This window comes from Talpa occidentalis, unplaced genomic scaffold (assembly GCF_014898055.3).
Source record: "Talpa occidentalis isolate TD23 unplaced genomic scaffold, MPIMG_talOcc4v2.1 talOcc4.5, whole genome shotgun sequence".
Taxonomy (NCBI): Eukaryota; Metazoa; Chordata; class Mammalia; order Eulipotyphla; family Talpidae; genus Talpa; species Talpa occidentalis.
The window spans coordinates 115,011,674-115,026,159 of NW_023604861.1; the positions used below are offsets into that span (position 1 = coordinate 115,011,674).

The 14,486-nt window shown below is 39.9% G+C and overlaps 1 long non-coding RNA gene across 1 annotated transcript in view; it reads left to right on the top strand.

The window, feature by feature from the left end:
• LOC129146835 (uncharacterized) overlaps positions 1–12,089 on the top strand; it is a 118,911-nt gene extending 106,822 nt beyond the window's left edge. Inside the window, exons 2-3 of the long non-coding RNA XR_008554104.1 lie at positions 9,603–9,765; positions 11,681–12,089. This is a non-coding gene — a long non-coding RNA (uncharacterized LOC129146835). The remainder of the gene's footprint in view (positions 1–9,602; positions 9,766–11,680) is intronic.
• Positions 12,090–14,486: the final 2,397 nt, after the last annotated feature.

The window sequence follows — 14,486 nt, forward strand, 5'->3', positions numbered from 1 at the left end:
CCCAGAGCAGCAAAAGAGCAAACTCTCACATGCAAGTGTTTTTCAAGTCTCCTTTTAGGTCATGCTCACCAATGTCCCATTTGCCAAAGCAACTCAACCGAGCATCAGGGGAGCAGAGCATATGAAAGGGCCTGGACAGAGGAAATTACCATGTTTCTTCAGGACTGAAAAGAGAGGTCCCTATAAAATTTAGAAGGCCTGGGAACTTTCCCAGAGAAATAAAATCTTGTAGTTTCTCATCCCAAAACTTATTCCAGCTGAATATGTGATTCAATGCTCTTTGTCCTTGAGATAAATACATGTATATCTCTGATTCTCAGCATAGTGCTGGGTAGAGAGCATATGCTCAATAAATAGTCTTCAAAGAAAGAAAAAATGAATATTTGTTTTCTTAAGAGAGGTCATGCTAATTTTATTTGAATTCACCTTAACGTTCTTTATTTGCTTAATAACTAAAGACATATGAAATAACTGGCCTCTAACCATCCCAGGTAGGAAGTGGTTTGAAAAATCTAGATCAAATCAATCCCTCTTTTGCTTCAATATCTACAAAGCCTTTCTATTATGCTTATAATAAAATCCAAATTTTTTACTTTGACTTATAAACCCAACATGATCTAGTCCCCACATTTCCTACCTTGTCTATTTATTTCTTCTCCTCCTGCCATACCTACTAGGGTCAACCATAATGGTCTTCTCTCTTTTCTTAGAACATGTACATATGCCATATTATAGCTCTATTCCTCACCCATTTTTGAACTTTGCTACTTGAAATGCTGCTACTCCTTCCCCTAAGTCTGGGTCTTTATAAGATCTGCTTTTCCATCTCTCAAATAGGCCAACCTTGATCATCGACATTATCATCAAACCATTTTGATCTTCTGTGGAGCTCTTGACTGTAAGTTATGTTGCTCCTGCTTATTTATTTGCTTTTTTGTCCTCTCTTGTCTTTTCTTCTTTATCCTCACTGGTCCTATTCACTACTGCATTTTCAGCATCTAGAACATTGCCTGGTACATGGTAGGTGCTCAACTAATGAGGTGATGGAAGTCTCTGACCTGACCATTTGGATCTTCTTTCTCCTTCATTTAATTGTCATACAAAAAAGAAAACCCTCCATTAAATTACCTGGGAGTAATATAATATTGTTCCTTCTCTATAGCAATTCCCTAAAACATGAGGTGCTTACTACCTGCCACAGGCATATATAAAGTTAACTGCTAGAAAATCTTTCTTGGCATTGGTTGCTTAAAAAAAAATCAGTAACAAAAATGAAAACTTCAGGGACAAAAAGTTAAAATCACATAACAATGAATTATTTTGATGATTCCTTTTATGGCAATAACTTTTACAGTATGACTTTTCCTTAAAAGTATTTTAAAATTGAAAAAAAAAAAAAAGCAAATAGTACCAAAGGGCTTATCATGACAAGCAACAGTTGCTTGCCCTTCCCACCCCTCTCCCCTATCTCCCTTTCTGCTACTGAGAGACATTCACATTTATCTGTTTCTGCTTTTAGTTCTAAAGCAGATCTAACTAATACGCTTAGACTGTTCTTCCTTGATTTATCAACTTCAGACATTATCTTCTGACTTCTGGCTATGATGGATGAGGATCAAGTTCTCTACAGCTTTCTTTCATGTTGTAGGCTTTCCTCAGTATCTGGGGGGTGGGGGCGGATCCTTGCTGGTTGTTCATTTGTGAGAATGAGGACTAAGAAGTCTGCTTAGGGCCCCTAGAGGCTTTGTTAGGCAGAGAATGGGGGCTGAAGGAGGGAGTGACTGTCGTGCTGTGGGTTTCTGAAGTGCCAGGGTGCTGGAGCTTTCTTTACTCTGGGGCACCTGCAACCCTTGCGGCTCTGTTCTCCTAAAAAGCAAAATTTTTGGAGAGAAGAGTTCTCAATGCTCTTCTTATCTCCTCTGCTCCCCTTCCCTCCTCTTTCCTCTTCCTTTCTTCCTCCCCTTTCTGGCCTCAGGGTTCAGGATTGTTTGCAGGTCATTCTGTCAGCTAAGATTGGGACGGTGTTGTTCACCATTCCGGGTATAGATTTTGAATAATTTCAGCAAAGTTCATCCTCATTTTTATCACCCAATTTGTCTGCCATCTCTAAGTCATGACCCTTCCTAGGGTAGGGACAGAAGGTTCTAGAAGGTCAGAACTCCTACTCTGCCACCTGCTTTCCCTTTGGCGGCTATTAATACTATATTGATTTTGTGATTTCCAGAATGGGCTGCCATTCTTCCTCTGCTGAAGGTCTTTTCCATTTTCCCCTTTATTAAGGATTTATACCTTTCAAATATTAATTTTAATGGAGTCTCAGAAGGGAGAGAAGGTGAATACATGTGCTCATCTACCATCTTGAGTCAGAAACTCTTGGCTCTTATTTAAAAATGTGTTCTTATGAGCTGATGAGACTCAACAACAACAAAGAAAATAATCCTGTCAAAAAATGGGCAGAAGAGCTAAAAAGAAACTTCTCTGAAGAGGAAATGCAAATGGCCAACAGGCATATGAAAAAATGTTCAACATCACTTGTAATCAGGGAAATGCAAATCAAAACTACCATGAGATACCATCTTGCACCAATGAGAATGGCACATATTAAAAAAACTAGCAACAACAAATGTTGGCAAGTATGTGGAGAAAAAGGAACTCTCCTGCACTGTTGGTGGGAGTGCAAACTGGTCCAACCACTATGGAAAGCTGTGTGGAGATTTCTGGACCTACTAAACATAGATTTTCCATGTGATCCAGCAATTCCACTCCTAGGTATTTACCCAAAGGACACAGAAACATCAATTCCAAAGAGCACCTGCACCCCTATGTTTATAGCAGCACTATTTACAATAGCTAAGCTTTGGAAACAACCCAAATGCCCAAAAATAGATGACTGGATCAAGAAGATGTGGTACATATACACCATGGAATATTACTCAGCATTCAAAAAAGATAAACACATGCAATTTGCAGCAACATGGATGGCGCTGGAAGGGTTCATGCTCAGCGAAATAAGCCAGAAAGAAAAAGAAAAATACCAGATGGTCTCACTCATAGCAGGAATCTAGAAAACTTAAATAAGGGACCAAGAAAATGAATAACTATAAGAAAGTGAAAATCAAAATCAACAAAAAACTATGAACCAGAGACACTCTATGGGGGGTGGGGGCGGGGAGGGGAGGGATTGGGGTCAAAATAAGAGGACTGCAATTGTATGGGGAATATAAAAATAAATTTTATTTTTTAAAAAAAATTCCAGATTAAAATTATTTAAAAGAGAAAAAAAAAAGAGCCTTAAGTTTTATAGAAGTTAATGACCATATGTTGTTGTTATTATTAATTCCCATAATTTCCTTTTACCAAACAGTGGAGAAATATACCTTATTTATGGCCTGAGTAAACTTGTCCTAATCCTGTCCATTTTGATTTAAAATTAAATCTTTGAGTATAATAAAAAGCATTTAAAAAGCAAAAAAAAAAAGTATTTTTATGCTCTTCAATTTGGGCCTTCAGCATTATTTAAAAACATGATTATTGTATAGATTTTTGCTCTGTTCAGTCTATGATATCCTTTGTTCAGCTACAATAATGTACATTCTTGCCTTCTCCCTACTCTGTAGAACCGGAACTCCAGCCTAGGCTGATAGTCTGAAGTTCTCCACAACTTTGCAAGTTCTTGCTTATTTTCACTGCCCACTTAGTGCCATCCATGTGTTTTCTGGAAGCCTTTGATCATATCAGCAAACTGGGTTTCTTTCATCAAATCGGAGGCTTCCTCGTCAGTCTGGGGGATTCTCAAGGGTGTGAATGATGATTTCACCATTAAATAGGGTTTCCTCATTTGACAAGACTGCCTCCCCCATCAAGTTGGAGGCATCTTATTACTTCTATATCTCTTCTATGACCAAGAGATTCATGGACATATGTGTTGAATACAAATAATTGTGGCAGTGGGGTTGGAGGCAAGGGCAGTCGAGTGACATGGGCTCAAGGTAAAAATAGCAATAGTATCTGGCCTGGCTGGATGTTAGCTGGCCGTTAGTCTTAACTGTAGAGAGACACTTTCCTTCATCTATTTAGGTATTTGATTTGAATGGTTTGGGTTTTATCTTTCTGGATTAACCGAAGCTTTATTTAAGGGGGGAATGAACCAAGCAGAGCCTGGCTCAGAGCACAGAACAAATCTGTTACCCTCTGAGCAATAATAATTATAATAACCAAGGGTCCAGAAAAAAATGCAACACAGGCTCAGTGGAAGTCCACAGTTTGTGGGGCTCGAGAAAGACCCACAAGTTTGAGCTATTCTTTTAGCTCCCTCAAAGGATGATCAAATCTTAACTTGATCCAGTTGTAGCCATTATTGGAAGCTACAAATCAAAACTCAGGTACTAGGTAAAAGACATTATGGGTAAAAACATAGCTATGGTTAAGGAAATGATGGAACCAGGAGAGGTTTCTAGATCAGTAATTTAAAAATGGGAAATAAATAAATAACAATGATTAAAAAATTAAGTTAGGTATATCAGAAATATATTTAGAATAATATGCTGTCATAAAATCTTGATTTCTGGATGCTTAACAATATGGATAATCTATAAAACTTTATGTGTGGTATGTTTCCATTTTTTATGAAAAATACATTAAAACTATATTTCCTATAAATGCATGAGTTTGTGTTTGTTGTAAGCACTCTCTTTGTGGTGAAATAAGCAAGTTACTTTTTTGTTTAGGATTTTCTATTTTCACCATTGAACATGTGAGCTTGGGTTAATTGTTTAACTGTCTCACCATTATTCAATGATGAAAATGTAGGGAAAAATATAAAGTATACATCAGAGGTTGCAATTTCAGATTCCTACAGAATCCAGAACTACAAATGAATAAAGTGGGCTAAATGTCAGAAAAATCAACTGCCAGAAATGTAATCAAACTTTCTTTCATTTTTATTCAACTGCGGCATAAGCACAAAACATAACAAATGTGTGATATTAGAGATTGTATGTTAAGTTCAAAATTGAAAAATATAAGATTTGAAAAAATAGAAATATCTAATTATTAATTTTTTTCCTTAATAACTCATTATTTCTTTGCTTCAGAACTAGAAACGTGACACGATTTCTTTTGCCCCAACATGTCAGTGTCGGGTCTTACATTTCATGTTGTGATGGGCTGTATGGAAGTCAGCCTTGAATCCTTTAACTGAGAGTAATAATTTTATTTAGTTTCATAATGGAAAACAGCTGTTCATGGCTGAACATGGATAGAATCTTTGTATGATAGTTTTTCATATTTAGGGTAACTATTCCTGAGATATTTGTAGAATTCTGACGTGCTAAATGTTGCAAAATTTGGTTTTAGGGACTAAGTTATACTTCAAAAAATTTTGGTTTTGGCTCAATATTAATTAAGAAAGCTGAGTTGAATAATAGCATTTATTTTCATTAAATTAGACTCTTTTTTTTTTTAATCCTGTCTTCAAACCCACAATTTTGGGAGAGCAGTTTAAGTGATCTCTTTCATTTCTGAAAATTGATTTCAGCATAGGAAAGTGGGCCAGATTACTCTTTGCTAAATGAGTTTCCTGAAGATACAATTTTACTAAGAATGAACAAATTCAATCGCCTATTTGTGTACTTGTGAAGGTTCTTGCAGAGAGGTGCCAAATGGGTCAGATGGCTTGTGATATTTACTGAAAAGGTCAATAATTTGATACCAATCTGCAGTGAGTAGGAGTGGAATATTTTTCATCAAATGATATGAACAAATTTATAATATTTCAACTGTTCTTCCTGTTTTCAAATAAAAGACCCCAACATTATATACCAACTACCCTTGTTTATTAGAACAGATAAATGTTATGACTGTTGTAGATCCAATGCATAAAGCAAAATATTAAATTCTCTGTGTTTTTAGCTGTGGAAATGAATCCAATTCACTAGACTCACAGCATGTTCTATTTTAGCATATCAACACAAGGCAATTCCTGTGAATTACTTGTTTCTGTGATTGTGCAAAATTTGCCTACTTTGGATTTAAGTTTGATAACAAGGTCAAGTTTAATGGTGACCATCACCTGTACTCTATCACACAGGCAGGTGACCTCTCTGCTTTAAATTTTTCAAAACTCTCAACACACAAAGCTAAGCCATTTCCTGCAGTTGTGCCTGTGATGGACACCATGCTCTAAATTTCTCCAATCACATCGAAGTCTCTTTGGAACCATAAATAAATATAGCTGACTGGGTGGTATTATTTTAACTGGGCTTTCATAAGCTTCACTAGGAAATGCCACAAATGATTGAACTTTTTCACACAACCTGTCCTGTAAGTTCTCAGCCATGTCGTCATGTGGCTGCACCATGGTATTTCTGTTTAGTCTTCCATTTGCAAATACTTGCTTTTGTTCAGGGCATGAATTTCTCTGTCCTCAGTAGATACTCGGTTACAAACTCACCATTCATGAAAGGTTTCAATGGCTGAGCTGTATTCTCTCTATAACTCCATTTCACAGTTGCATCACTTGTTTTGTTTGTGCTTAAAAGTAAAACTTCTGCAAAGGAAAAAAAGGGCTATTTTCCATTTTTTTCCCCTTGCAAACACATAGCCCTTTCTAGTGCTCTTTTGTTTCTGCCTTTTGATGGAGTTATGGATATGAAAGAAAAATTTACTTTCTTCTTAACTCTATAATAAGAAAAACATAGTCCAAGTGATGATAAATGACTACTGATCTCCATCTCAGTGATAGGAAGAGAATGGGGCATGGTGGGGAGTATAACAAAATGGAAAACTGCCCAGCTCCAGTGTACTCATCCCTTGCTGATTCTGGTTTTGCTAGATCTTCTAATTTTTTCCCTAAAATTTTAAATCTTAAAAAAGATGTAGCATACATATTAAAAGTGGTTACATTTTAAGCATAGAATTTGATGAATTTTTCACAAATAGAACATGAAATAGATCAAGAAGCAGAACAATATCAGTCCTTACAGGGCACCCTCATATTTCTTTCCAGTTTAGATCTTTGAATTTTTTAAGAAAAAAATCTGGATTCCTATGTAAACTTTCAATTTCTAAATGTTGTCAATTTTGTAATTAAAATTTTGTCATTAAAAACATTTTCAAACACTGAGGGTCAAACAAAACAGATCTCCTGACTGAAGTCAGCCCAGAGGATTCCAGTGTGAGGTCTAGACTTTTTTTTTTTTTTTTTTTTTTTTAGTATCTAGCATCTCACAACCCTTATTTCTTTTCTCTAGAAGGATGGACAGCCTTGTTTGTGCTACATGATCCTGGTTATGATTGGGGTCTTTCTCTAAGATTTTGGAAATTAGACTCTGGGTTATGGTGCTAAAAAAGTGGGAGCTCCTGTAGTCCCAGTACTGGAGTACACCCTCTTCTACTAGGTCCATGAAGGAGCAGAGAAAACTAGTGTCCAGAGAGAAAAAAGAGGCAGATGTGCAGAAACTGCCTTAGTTCCCCAATAGTTTTCTAGTTTCCCAATGACTACTGACCTCCAGCTCAGTGATAGAGAATGATATGAACACTTTCTGAAGCCAAGCTATTACTAAGCATTGTGGCACTAAATAAGCTGGTAGGCTTCTCTAATAATTCCAGAGAAACAATTGGGTAGTTAAGTCAGAGCAAGTGACACAAATGACAACAATTGGCTGGCAGTGAAATGGGCAGGGGTTTCCATGTGAAAGATCTGTTCGCAGAGAGCCATCCCTAAGTCGGAGCTGAGGTAAAGGGTGAGGAGTTTGGCAGGGAAGCAGAAGATGGAAATTCCCTCAGGTGAACTCACAACAGGGTTCTGATTTAAGAAATGTTAGATATTGGACAATTATTACCAATTCTTCACTCTCTCCTTAGGATAGATTATATGTCCATGCCCTTTGCCATATCACTTTGCATATACCCTACTAGAATAGGTGACCCATGTATTCCAATCCAGTTGACTTTGGGCTTAGCCAGCTGACTTGCTTTGGCCAATAGAATATGGATAGACCTGACAATGGCCAGTTCTGAGTTGAGACCTTAGATTATAGGAAGGTTCTACTAGCTCTTTCTTGTGCTTCTTTTATCCATAATGAGAAGAGTCTACCCCAGGTAGCTGTTGGTCCTAAAATGACATATGAGACTGGTGTGGACATGACCCATGTTCTAAATCAGAGTGATTCTAAGCAATCCACAGACTGTGAGAGAAAAATAAATGTTTGTTTTTATAAGCCACTAGAATTTGGGGATTATTTATTACCTAACAATAGCGATAGCTGATTAATATGGGGGAGAACTGGATTCTAGGTAAAATTGGGGACTAGGAGTCCAGGCAGAAGAAGTCTGATTGTATCAGAGTAGGCCAAGCCCAAAGCAGGGAGGGGAGAGTGTAGACTCAGAGGCAACATGAGCGGTAATGTGGACTCACAGAGGTCATAGCAGAGGGCACCAGATCCATGCCTGATTGGAAGAGGAAAATGAGAGCGGTCTGGGGGAAATACCTGTCACCTCATTGATCATCTGTTTTGAAGGAAAATCAGGAGGAACACAGGAGTCAAGCAGTTTTAACTGAGCTGGTGACATTGTTCTAAGCTGTAGAGTCTGCTCAAACTTTATATACCCCCAGCCTGGTTAGCATTGACTCGAGAGCAGCAAACATTGGTGGATGCAGCTGTGAGGATCTTAAAAAAATGGTAACAGGAAAAATAGGACAGGAGAGTACACCACCAGTACAGCAACAGTTCACAAATGCTCAAAGGGTGTATGATGGTGTGTGATGGCTCATGTCTTATAAATCAGATGGTTTCTTTCTGTCTACCTGCTTGCTGTTCTCGTTAGCAGCTCAACCTGGGATGGGCTTAGGTTGGGACACTTATATATTTTGACCATGTTCACCAGTTTGCTGAGAACTTACAGCCTCAGATGAAGCCTCTGAAGCCAGAAGAAGGACAATGGGGTGAGCTGGGCAGGATGTGGCGGTAGACAGTGGCTTGTGCTACCACAGTGAGGGATGCTGGGCAGGAGCACAAAGGGTGTTTCTGATTTTCTTCCTTGAAATTCCTTTTCCCAGGGGTGTCCAAGCTCAGGAAGCTCTTGTCATCTCCTAATTGAGGCAGATGAAGATGGGAGTTCTGTAGGGAGGCGTTTCCACTTAATCAAGGCCAGTCACATCGACGCTCTAGGCCAAGGCAGAGATCTGCAGATCTGCACAGTTGCTCGGGCAGTCTGTTTTCTGTCTCCGCTACCTTGTTATCTGGCCCTTCTCTGAATTCCTATAGCTTTTCCAGGACTTAAACAACGAGATTAACAGCTATCATTTTTGAATGCCTACCATATGCTAGGCTTTCTAGTGGCTCTTTTACAAATATTATTGATAACAACAGTGAAGATAACTAATATTTATTAAGCATTTACTAAGTACAAGGCACTGTGCCAAGCCCTGTACGTGTATTTACTCATCCAGAATTCTCACATGAATCAATGTGGGCCTCATTATTTTTACACACAAATAATAAATGGTGGAGTCAGGATTTGGATCTAGATTGGTCTGATTTTGGGGCCTCTGCTTTTTTCCATTCACTGTGCTGTCTTACTTAGTCTTGCATATTTTCTAGACCTGCTAAGGCACTGTCCATGATGGCTGGGCATAGACCTGAAAGGCTAGAACATGGATCAGGAGGATGAACACAGTGTGGTGGCTGCCCAAATGGAGGAGTTCCCTGAGCAGTTCAAAATGGGCACAAGCAGAAGTTTTAACAGGAAGCGTAGTCCTGAAAGGTGAGTGGAGCAGAGAGATGGACAATCCAGAGCTATCAGAGGTGGTGGCAGGCAGCTGGGCTGTGCAGAAAGGCTTTCATGAGGTAACAGGTCCCCAATTTTGGGCAGGGCCCTGGAGCAAGACACCAGAACCTGAAGGAAATGGAGCTGCCCAGGACATATTCTGTAGTCCTGGTTCTGCTCTTTATTAACTTTTAAGAAAGTTCCTAATCTCCTCTAAGCTCCAGTTTCTTCAGCTATAAAATGGGGATAATAATAATACCTGTTCCACAGGGTTGATATGATAAGTAAATAAAATATCAAACATAAAGTGCTAATGGCACTGAGGAAGTATTCCATATATTTCAAGACAGTGACTTGGGTACAGGGAGAAGGCAGGACTCATTTCATCATAATTGAGAGTCAAATGAAGCGTCAGAAGAGCAGAATTCTAAAATTCCTTCTGTTGGAGATCACTGTTTGCTTTAGAGACTGGAATGAGTTCAACAATCTCAGTCTCATACAGAGAAGGATGGCTGAACCCAAAGCAGGAATTGCTCTGCTCATACATGGATTTAGGAAACCCTGTTCCCTACAGCTAACTGAAAGGCTCTTGCCCTGGGCTTTGGATGCACAAGTCAATGTTCTTTCAACAATGTGGTGCTTTTGGTAAATTAAGACTGTACCCCAAAATGTGGACAGCCATATTAAAAACACACACACCATGGTGGTTTGAAAATGTCTGGATTCTTTAACACTCCTCCCATGAAAAGGTAGCATTGAAGCGAGCCAGACTTAGTGATTAGCTTGTAAAGAAGAGAATGTGGTGAAAGTGATGTCTTCTAAGGTTAGATTAGAAAGGGAGATACAGCTTCTGTCCAGTGCTGTCTCTTTGGACGTTCACTATGGAACCAGTTACCATGGTGGAAGGAAGCTTAGGCCACATGAGGAGACCATGTGGCCAGTTTGGATCAACAATCCCAACTAAAGTTTCAGCTGACAACTAGTGTAGTTTCCCAGCCAGTCAAGTGAGTTGGAACTCAGATGACTTGGTCTAGTCTTGAAATCATCCTGGCCAAAACCAACTGGAGCAGAGAGGCAATATTCCCACCAAGCTCTGCCCAAGTTGCTGACTAATGAGTAAATTAATTTTGCTGTTGTTTTAAATCATGATGTCATGAGGTGGTTTGTTTGTAGCCTTGGTATATATGACATACACTTCTATAGTAAGGCACAGAAAAGAAGCAGCTGGGCACATTCTTAAAAGTTTGTATTGTGAGTCAGTTGACTGTAAACTTTTAGGTACTTTTACTTGCTGTGTTAAGTTTCATAACATCTTGAGACTGTTTGATTCTCCCTAAGATGGTGATAATAACTGTATAACTGTATTAATTTTATAAGCTGTTCTATTAATCTGCTCAGGCTGCCATAACAAAATACCATAGACTGGGTGGCTTAAGAAACAAATTAATTTTCTAACAGCTCTGAATGCTAGAAGTTCAAAATCAAGGGATTAGCAGACTAGGTGTCTTCTGAGGCCTCTCTCCTTGACAGATGGCTGCCTGCTCACTGTGTCCTCATGTGGTCTTTCCTCTGAGCATGCTTGTCTGTGTCCCTATTTCCTCTTCTTATAAGGCCTACCCTAAAGACCTTGTTTAAACTTGGTCACCTCTTTAAAGGCCTGTCTCCAAATATAGTCACATTCTGATGTCCTGGGAATTAGGATTTTAGCGTGTGAATTTTGGGGGATCCAATTCAGCCCATAACAGTTGTTATAAGGATTAAATAAGCCAAAACAAATATGAAGAATAGGTTAGTAGTAGACTCATAGTAAGTGCTGAGTAAATCATGGTCATCATTATTATTATATCTATGACAACGACATGATTATACCTGATACATGCAAAAAGAGTAACACCACTGTGTGTGCCCCCAGGGGAAACCTGGCTGATGAGAGAAGACAGCTCCCTCCCAGCCACTGTTTGTCCCCCGGGCTCACAGCTGAGTGATGGTAGCAAAAGAAGGACTGAGATGCCTCCTGCCAAGGGAGGAAGTGGCAGCATCTCCTGACCCTCCAGAGACAGCTCTTCCTTTGGCCATCTGTTGGGAGAGGCTCTTCCCTGAACCTGTGTGTGATCGCAGGTAAGAAAAGGCTGGGGTGCAGTAAGAAGCAGAAGCCACGCTCTCTGAAATTGCCTGGGTGCTCTAGAATTGACCCTCAGAGTTGTTTCCATTGGAGGCAATTTGGAAAAGGTATTTGAGAGAGAAAGTCCCGATTCAGAAAACCTTTCTGCCAAGTCCTTTGTTTTCCTAATGTTGCCGCCGTGTCTGGAGCTGAATTTTAAAAATGGCATTTTCCTGGAAAGGATTCCTTGGTCTTTTTTGGAAATGTCTCATGTAAAACAAGATCACCAGAGGGCTGTTGGGTCTGGTCTCTCAGGGGTGAGCTTGGGAAATGGGGGAGGAGGAGGGGAGACTGGGTGGGAAAGGGAACAAAAACAGAGAGAGGGAAAGCAGGACATGACAAAGTGGCCAACATTCTTGTGTTAGAAATAGGCTCTGGTCTCAGGATTTATTCCAGTGGGTCAGCAACATGGAGGGGAGGAGGGAAGGGGAGGTGGCCTTGGCTCTGACAGCAGGGCTGTGGGAATGTCTCCTAAGAGTCTGTTGGTGGCAGAGCTCAGAGTCTCCAATCACCATAGAGGAATTCCCTGCCCGCCCTCTCCTGCCTCCCTGGTCTTGCATGGGTGGGAGGGCAAAAGACACCGGAGGTTCTCACGAGGGCTCTCTGAGGACAGGGGTCATATCTCCTTTATGAAATTTGATTTTCTTCCTGAAAAGGACTGTACTTTGCATTTATTCTGGTTGCTCAATCCCTCCAGGTTGCTATAACACAGTACCATAGAGTAGGTGGCTTATAAACAAAGGCAATTTCTTTTTCACAGTTCTGGAGGCTGGGTCGTCCAAGATCAAGGTGCAGCAGATTCATTTTCAGATGAGACCCTGCTTCTAGGTTCATACATGACTGTCTTCTTCAGGGGGTGTAGAGGAGCTCCCTATTATAAGGATACTTTATCTCATTCATGGGGTTCCAACCTCATGACCTAATCACCTCCCAAAGGCCCCCACCTCTAATACTATTACATTGGGGATTAGGATATGAAATTTGCAGGGAGGGTGACACAAATAGGCTTCAAGACGCTCTATAACAGGCTCCATGAAGACCAGGCTAAGTTTCTCCTTTGGATTGGAGGGTCCTCAAATACAGAGATCCTCCCTCCTCCCCCTTGATTAAGAAATCCCTAGAACTGGGAAGCTCACCCCCTTTCTTCTATGTGTTCTGGCACCCTGTAAGTGGGGAAACTTGGTTTATGGACCTGACTGACTGGGTAATCTATTTACAGTCTTGCTTTTTCCACCCTTGCAAGCAAGACAGACAAGGTGTGGTTGATTGGAAGGCTTAGCCATGGGAAGCCAATGGATGCCTGTCTCCAGGCCCAGGGCCAGGGCTACTGCTGGTCCAGTGGAATTTTTGTGGCAGGAAAACCCTTATAAGCTCTTTGCAGAACTGGCCTCCAACTTGCAGGCTTCTAGATTACTCTTCTGTGTGAGCCTCACCCAGCCCTTGCCTTTCAGTGCCAGCCTCAAGTCTTCTGGGTTTGTGGTGAACCTGGATCTCAGAATGGAGTAAGGACAAAGAACAGAGGAATCTGCATGCAAGAATCACTAAATCTTAGAATTGGAAGTTACTTTTGAAGTGATTTTATCCATTTCCTTGCTGGATCATTCTTTCACTCATTCATTCAGTAGATGCTTACTGGTAACTGTTTTGTGCCGGACTCTGCTCAAAAAGTTCCTTTTTAGATTAAGTCAATGTCCTTCCCTTCTATAACTTCCACTTATTTGTGTCAGCCTACTTTCAGAAAAAAAATATCTCTGATGGTAAATTTGTCAATTTTTCTTTCCTTCTTCTTATGCATAAGCTGTGTTATTTGGTCTATTCAAGTTTAGGATTGCTGTATTTTCCTGGAGAATTCTTCTTTTTATTTATCATTTTGTAAATATTTTTTCTAACTTTAATATTGCTTCATTACTTGTTCTTTTGGGTAATGATGCTTGGTATATTTTCTTTTCTTTATTTTTTTTAAAGATTTGTTTATACAAACACTGGGTACAGTCAGAAGCGCGGGAGGGTAAGAGAATTCACCAGGGCCAGAGTGGGAACAGAACTGGCAGACCGACGAAGTACACTGCTGAGGGGAGCAGCGGGCGGCAGGAGAGGTCTGTGCGCCATGCTTGGTATATTTTCTAATCTTGTTACTTGCGATTTTTTTTTTGTGTTCTAGTAGACACACTTAAGATCTGTATGTTTATTAGGAAAAAACAACAAATTGGATTTCTTATTTGACCTTACCACTTGTATCTTTTAACAAGTAATTTTAGTCCTTTTCATTTATATTTATTATTAGAATTCAGTTATTATTGGTGTATATTAATACATTTAAAAAAATATTTATTTATTTATACATGTAAGAGCTGGGGTGTAGGTCAGAGGTGCGGGGGGTTGAGAGGATTCACCAGAGACAGAGTGGGAAGCAGAACAGGCAGATGGACCAAAATACACTGCTGAGGGGAGCAGCGGACGTGACAGGAGAGGTCTGCTGAGCCATGTAAGTCATGGCTCCCTAGCTGGGGATGGAACTCGTGCTGCAGTAGTTGTAGATAGCTTCATAGTGCTGACG